Source organism: Crocodylus porosus, unplaced genomic scaffold (genome assembly GCF_001723895.1).
Source record: "Crocodylus porosus isolate Cpor-Errol unplaced genomic scaffold, CroPor_comp1, whole genome shotgun sequence".
Lineage (NCBI taxonomy): Eukaryota > Metazoa > Chordata > Crocodylia > Crocodylidae > Crocodylus > Crocodylus porosus.
The window spans coordinates 15,180,703-15,188,717 of record NW_017728915.1 but is presented as its reverse complement, the minus strand read 5'-3'; positions in this window follow the sequence as shown (position 1 = coordinate 15,188,717).

The window sequence follows — 8,015 nt, the reverse complement described above, 5'->3', positions numbered from 1 at the left end:
AGTCATGGGTGGAGTCCCACCAGGTCTCCGTTATCCCTATGACATCATAATTATTTGCATTAAGCAGGAGGACGAGCTCCTCCTGCTTATCCCCCAAGCTCCTGGCTTTTGTGTACAGGCAGGCAATTGTCCCCTTGGGGGCTCTTGCCTTTCCCACAGATTGTACCAGGGCTGGGGCAATGGTGGGTTCCCTTAAGTGCCCTGGCCCGCTGGCTTTGCAAGCGTTGCTCAGTGGGCCAGCAGTGGCGGTAGTCCCCCCATCCCCCAGCGGGGTTAGTTTAAAGCCCAGTGGAGCAGGTCAGCCAGTCTGGTTGAGAAGAGCCTCCTCCCCAGGGAAGAGAGGTGGAGGCCATCTCTTCCCAGCAGCTCGCTGCCTCTTTCTCCAAAGAGCGGGCTGTGGTCATGGAAGCCAAAGCCTTCCCGATGACACCAGCACCGCAGTCTTTGGTTGAATATGTGGATCCTCCTCTCCCTCCTCAGCCCACAACCTGAGACTGGGAGAATCAACGAGAACACCACCCGTGCCCCCAGACCCTTTAGCCCCGCCTGCTCCCAAATCCCTGTAGCGCCTCATGACCCGGCTGGGAGCGCTCTGAGCTGTCTCACTGATGCCCACATGAATAAGGAGCATAGAATAGTGGTCTTATTCTCCTCATGTAAAGGGGGAAATCCACATTTTTCTCAGTTTTGCCCATGGGAAATGGAAAACCCTGATTTCCGGTAAATCAGATCTATTATCTCTCATCTCCACATACTTCTGTTAACAAGGATGGTATCTCTGGAGATACAAATCCACAGTTTGAAAACTAAAAGTAAGCATCACAGATGTTTAATGGGATCTTCTAGATTGAGTACCAAGTCCCATTGGGTAGAATGGTTTTCTTTAATCTTTACTAATCTATAGAGGAGTCTATGGGAACCCCATAATTTTAGGTCCTTAATATAGTCCATGGCCTGTTGTAAAATTTTTAGAAAAGTTTTATAAATAGGTCACATGAATATATTGTCCCAAATAGTATATAATTAGAAGCTATAATCCCTATTCTACAATGATATTTTTGATCTTTAACATATCTTAAATTAGAACTATCTTTATATAGGTTTTTGGTTTTTTTTAAAAAAGCAGCTTAACAAAAAATAAAAATACTATTAAATAAAAAAATCTGTTTAAATAAAAAAGTTTTGATTTTTTTTAATAATTGATTTTTATCCACTGTTTTGTGCATGTGTTACAATATAGTTATATAATTGGATATTTGCATATTTCTGTAGAATCACTGCCCCATTAAATGGTCTCTTTCATTAGAAACTCTGCCACCTAGACCCACAAATAAATCCTCCTACCCCACATACAAATGTAACACGTTTTCCAGAATGCATTTTTTTATATGTGGTTGAGGTATGCTAAATATTTGTTACAATTTTCTTTAAAAAAGAAAGAAAGAAAGAAAGAAAGACAGAAAACAACAAGCAGCCAAGTAGAGAACATCATTGATTTAGCTTGTTCTTCTGACAGCCTCAGGCAGTACACTCTCAGCCTCCTTGGTTACCAGAGTCAATTTGATCAACTTCCCTTTTTGTCATGTAAAACATAATGGCAATGACTCTCAGATTAAGCAGATTTCTCCAGTACCAACAAAGGCCTATGGTGAACTATTTCTGGTTCCCCAAATGCATTATGATGTTGCTAAATAAATCCAGCAATGTCATAACAAGGCCTTACTTGTGCTTTGATTCACAAACTTTGCAACCTAAATGTCAGAACTTAAAAATTACTATTCAAGGGAGAAGAGGAAATACAGTATAATACAAACCACCATGTCCTGCAAAACCTTTATATAATCAATGTCACTGGGGATGCACAATTGATGCAAGTCAGTTCTGAAACTAAATTTGCATTCCAAACTTTTATTCAGACTGCATTACATGAAATAGTCTTATACTAAAACACCAAAACTTTCAACAAGAATTTTGGTCAGATTTATGTGCCTGTCTTATAACCCAGTGCAGTTTAACAGCAAAATACTGAAAATCATATTAGTATGAATGGTTTTAAGTGAAAAGTGCTCGAGTAATCAGGATTTGTGAGGTTTCAGCAGTTAAGGTTTAGGAAGTTAATGAGTCTCAATAACGTGGTGTCAAGATGGAAGACTTAATGATAGTCAGCTGAAGTACTGCATCCAATTCTGGGCTCCACAATTAAGGAAGGATGTGGAGAGCTTAGAAGAGTCTAGAGGAGAGCCACGCGCATGATCAGAGGGCAAGAGAACAGGCCTTATAAAGACAGGCTGTGAACTATGGGACTCTTCAGCCTGGAGAAGGGCAGGCTCAGGGGTGACTTGGTGGCAGCTTCTAAGTACATCAGGGGTGTGCATCAGGATCTGGGGGAATGCCTGTTCACCAGAGAACCCCAAGGGATGACAAGGTCCAAATGGTCACAAACTCCTGGAAGACTGTTTTAGGCTGGACATGAGATAAAACCTCTTCACTGTCCAAGCCCCCAAGGCCTGGAACAGACTCCCCTCAGAGGTGGTGCAAACACCTACTCTGGACACTTTAAAGAAACATTTGGATGCTTATGTTGCTGGGATCCTTTGACCCTAGCTGACTTCCTGCCCTTTGGGCAGGGGGCTGGACCCAATGAATTTATGAGGTCCCTGCCAGCCCTAATGTCTATTAAATATATGAAATTACTGCACAGGCTGGAGTGGCAGCTTTGTACCTTTCAGGCTACTTGCATAGTGTGTTCAGGACAATCCTTTGTCACCCTTTGCTTTGGGAATCTCTGACCCAGACTTTTTCTTACTGCATACCACCTTCCTGTTTTACCAGCTGCCCATGTAGCCCTACCTGTATGTTTTATATTTTAACCCTCTAAATGCCAATTATTATTAAAATCTATCATAAAACAATTTCTCCTGTGTACCCCCCAATGTCTTGTGTACCCCCAGGGATATGTGCACTACACTTTGGGAACCCCCGCTTTGGGTTATACCTGATATTGGATGGCACAGTAGCTTAAGAATGAGGGGGGGAGTGGGGCAGGAGCCCTGAGCACTGTCTAAGCTGAAGGTGGGGGGCAGCGGGGTGGAGAAGGGGCATCATGGGCGCTTCAACCTCCCATACCCTGCTCCAGCACTTCCTGAACTTTCCAGCTCCAGGCTCAGAAGCAAACAGCAGTGGCACAGAAGTGTTTGTCAGTGGGTGAGGGTATTCTGGGAAATATAGTTTTGTCAAGCAGGAGCAGGCAGCAGAACTGGATTTAACTGATGCTAGGCAGAGATATCACCCTATTTTTCTGTTGCTGAAAACAGGAGATTTTTTGCCTGCTTGATAGGAATTTCTGTGACAAAGAAATTCAGTAGCAAACTTCAGCCTCTGCTCCTGTGCAACCAAAGATGAAGCCCTATAAAAAAAAAAGTTATGGAGGAGAGAGGGTAAAGGAGTAGGCCTCTGGAATGGCGTGGGATGACTTCAAGGATACAGATTTCACCTTTATTTGGCCATGCAATAGAAGGCCCATCATGCAGTCACAGTACAGGGAAGAGTGAAAAAAGGCTTTTCTGTTGGTTTTTACACACTCTGAGCCAGACCTCCACTACTGTAAAATATCATAGCTCCATTCCTTCCAGCAATTGACACCAGCCAAAGAACTGCCTCTTTGGATGAATATCACCCAATATGACCACTAGCTAAGGCAGATTCTGACTGCTGCAATAGCAAATCCCAGGTATTACTGCCACCATGCAAACCCAAGGAAAGACCAGTTTCATCATCTACTGTGATAGTGCAATTCCCTGCTCATGTTCTCTTCTAGAGGTAGGTCTAGTTCTAACTTAAAATTAAATAGAAGAGCACATCCTGAAAGCCTGCATTAAAATTTCTGAGTAAAGACTAAGTAGAGAACTGGGGTTTTAATGCAGAGAGAGAAAGTTGGCTCAATTGTCCATGAACTCTTTGTTCCACCCAGCTTGTGTCTATCAAATATTTAAATTCAGCAGCCTAGGCCTCCCGTGCCTTATGCAATATGCAGTCTAAAACATGTTGTCTTGTTACAAAATATTATTGACAAATATCTTCTAGGACATTATTTAGAAAAGTATCTCTGAACTGCTCTTGTTTACATTGCTTGGAAATATTACATTCAAGGTTTGTTGGCTATAAATTAACAGACAGCACATGCAAGGAATTTTAAGGTTCATTATTCAATGATTTTAAGTAGAACACTGGGTATATCAATGCTACAACAATACAAATTAATCAAATGAAAAAAGTAAAGTAATTAAAGTTGAGCAGTGAGACTGATGAATTCAGAGGTAGAGAAAACTTTAGCAATGCATATTCAGGAACAAGAGCCTGAGTAATTAGGTGTAGCTACATTAACAGTCTTTCTGCAGCTATTTTTGTAGATCTATGAAATGTACTTAATTTAGAAAGCCAATATATTGTTGTGGTTCACTTCAAATAACTCTACACACAACAGGGAAGGAGGATGGCCTTGTGGTTTAGGATATGCAATGGGAGACAAAAAACCTTAATTCTACTTTTGGCTCCCTTATGGTCTTGAGCAAGTTGTTTACCTTCACCACATCTTTTTGCATAACAGGAATACTACTCCTCCCTGGCTCACAGATGTGTTCAGTGAGCCAAAATTCATTAACGTAAAGAATTTTAAGATCCTTGGCAGAATGGTGACATAGACGTAGAAAGTATTGTTAAACATGCAACATGGTACTGAAGAACTTACCATAACTATGGATGGCACATATAATGAAAGCTTGTGTTTAACTTCACCTCTGTCCTTTACTATAACCTTGTAAAATGCACATCTAGTAGTTTTTAACATTACCCAGCAGATGCATAGCATATTTTTCTGGAGCCACTAGTCAGGAGCTTCTATTCCCAGTGCTCCCTGATAACATGGTTACTATTTGTTGCTTACAATTAGAGGTATATACATGAATGTCACATTTTTCTTCTCCTTGCATCATTGGAAATTTTCTGCTGCTTCATGCAGTCCAGTATTTTCATACTATAGACAACATTTTCAAGTGTGGCTCAATTTCTGGAAGCCCAGCTTAGACAGTTTGCATTTGCCTTTCAAAACTGCTAAAGGGATTCACAGATCTAGATAAAAATCATGAGGAGCTGAGGTTGCTTAGTACCTCTAAACATGACACCCTGGGCCACTTTTTAAAATGAGATGTCTATACCCATTGTAGTATCTCTTTCTGGACAGAGAAATTGGAGGGAAACAACTGAAACTGATGAATTTGTAGTTATTACATTTTCATCATTGGTAACATTCCTATTTACAGTTGAATTCTACCTCAAGTTGAAAGGCACTTTAACCCTCAAATATCCCCATGAATTTCAAATTATCTATTTAGTAAGAAAGGCAGTCTGAGTTTATGAAGACTCTCTGAGCAATGCCATAAGACTATAGCAGAGGTGATCAAGATCTGGCCCGCAGGCCCAGTCTGGCCAGCAGACTGGCCTTGCACTATTCACCTGTCCCATAGAATGGCCCTATGTGCTGGATCCAGCCCACAGACTGGCCCTGCATCATCAATCTGGCCCACAGGCCAATCCTGCATGTCAGATCCAGCTTGCATCCAGACTGACGCAAGTGTGCCATTCACCTAGCCTGAGAGCCTCACGCCAGGCCCCCATGCCCCATGCCCACGCACAATGGGCCAGCCCCATACAACTCAGCCACCCTGCAGGACCAGATGAGCTGGGCATCATTAGATTACAGCATACATTTCCCATTACTTGAGAATCACTAGTATGATCCCAAATCACCCACAGCAGAATACATTCAAAATACAATACAATTAGTTAATAGTAATAGTCTTAGAAATTTGTATTGTATTAGAATCAGAAAGTGGGGGTTGGACAGGACCTCAGGAGGTCACCCCTGCTCAAAGCAGGACCAGCCCCAACCACAGCATCCCAGCAAAGGTTGTGTCTAGGCTAGTCTTAAAACTGCCAAGGATAGAGCTTCTCTAGGTAACCTGTTTCAGTGTTTTACTACCCTCCTAGTGAGAAAGTTCTTCCTAATGTCTAACCTAAAACTTCCCTTGCAACTGGAGACTATTGCTTCTTGTTCTGCCATCTGTCACCACTGAGAACAGGTTAGCTCCACCCTCTTTGAAACCACCCATCAAGTAACTGAAGGCTGCTATCAGATCCCCTCTCAGTCTTCTCTTCTCCAGACTAAATAAGCCCAGTTCCCTCAGCCTCTCCTCAGAAGTCATACTCGCCATCCCCTTAACCATTTTTGTGGTCCTTCACTGGACACTTCCCAATTTGTCAACATCCTTTCTGTTGTGGGGGATGTGGCTTCACCAGTGCCAAATAGGGGGGAAGAATCACTTGCCTTGATTTGCTAGCAATATTCCTACTAATGCAGCCCAGTATGCCATTAGTCTTCTTTGCAACAAGGGCACACTGTTGGCTCATATTCAGTTGATTGCCCACTGTAACACCCAGGTCCTTTTCTGAAGAGCTGCTACGAGCCAGTAGAGGCTGGGGACTGACTAGCGCATGGAATTTTTTACGTTCAAAGTATAAGGCTCCACTTGTCTTTATTGAACCATGAGAAGTTTCTTATGGTTCAATCCTCCAATGTGTCAAGGTCTCTCTGAATCCTAGCTCTACCTTCCTGTGTATCTACTACTTCCCACCAGCAAATTTGCCATCTGGTGTCATCTGCAAAGTTGCTGAGGTTGCACTCCATCCCATCTTCTAGGTTGCTGATGAAGATATTAAACAAAACTGGTCCAGGGACCAACCCCTGTAGTACTCCACTTGATAAACAGCTGCCAGCTAGACATTGAGCTACTGATTGCTACCCTTTGAACTCAACAATCCAGTCAGTTTCTTATCCACCTTATAGTCCATTGATTCAACCCATACTTCTTTAACTTGTTTGCTAGAACATTGTGGAAAATCATATCAGAAACCTTGCTAAAGCCCAGGTATGTCACCCCCACTGCTTTCCCCACATCCACAAATCCAGTCTTTTCATCACAGAAGGCAATCAGGTTGGCCAGGCATGACTTGCCCTTGGTGAATCCATGCTGACCGTTTCCGATCAGCTCCTTCTCCAAGTGCTCAGCAATGGATCCCTTGAAGACCTGCTCCTTGATTTTTCCAGGGATTGAGGCAAGGCTGACTGGTCTGAAGTTTTCTGAATATTGCTTCTTCCCCTTCTTAAAGATGGGTGCTATGTTTGTCTTTTCCAATCATCCAGAACCTCTCCTAACCACCATGAGTTCTCAAAGATAATGGCCAGTGGCTCTGCAATCGTATCAGCCAACTCTCTGAGCATCCTTGGGTACATCACATCTGGCCCCACTGACCGGTGTACATCCAGCTTTTCTAAACACTTCCCAACCTGTTCTTTTGCCATTTTTGGCTACTCACCTCCTCCTCAAACTGTCCTGCCAGGTGCAGTAGTCTGGGAGCTGACCTTACCTGTGAAGGCCAAAGTGAAGAATGCATTGAGAACTTCAGCCTTTTTTTGCGTGCTCTGTCACTAGGTTGCCTCCCTCATTCAGTAAGGGATCCACACTTTCCCTGATCTTCCGTGGTTTCTACAAGTATGTTAGCAACAATTTCTTGTTATCCTTCATATCCCTTGCTACCTACAACTCCAATCGTGCTTTGGCCTTCCCGATTTCATCCTTGCATGCCTGAGCAATTCCCTCCCTAGTCATTTGTCCAGTTTTCTTCTTCTCATAAGCTTCCTTTATGTTTAAGCTCACTAAGAGTTCTCTAATAAATCAAGCTGGTCTGCCATATTTGCTCATCTTCCTGGCTATCAGGATGGTTCATTCCTGCACCCTCAGTAAGGTTTCTTTAAAGTACAGCCAGCTCTCCTAGACTCCTTTTCCCCTCAGACTGACCTCCCAGGGATCATGACTAGACCAGCCCTAGACTTTAGGAGGGCTGACTTCAACAAGCTAAGGAGGATCGTTGGGGAAGCGCTGAGGACCCAGAGGGGAAGG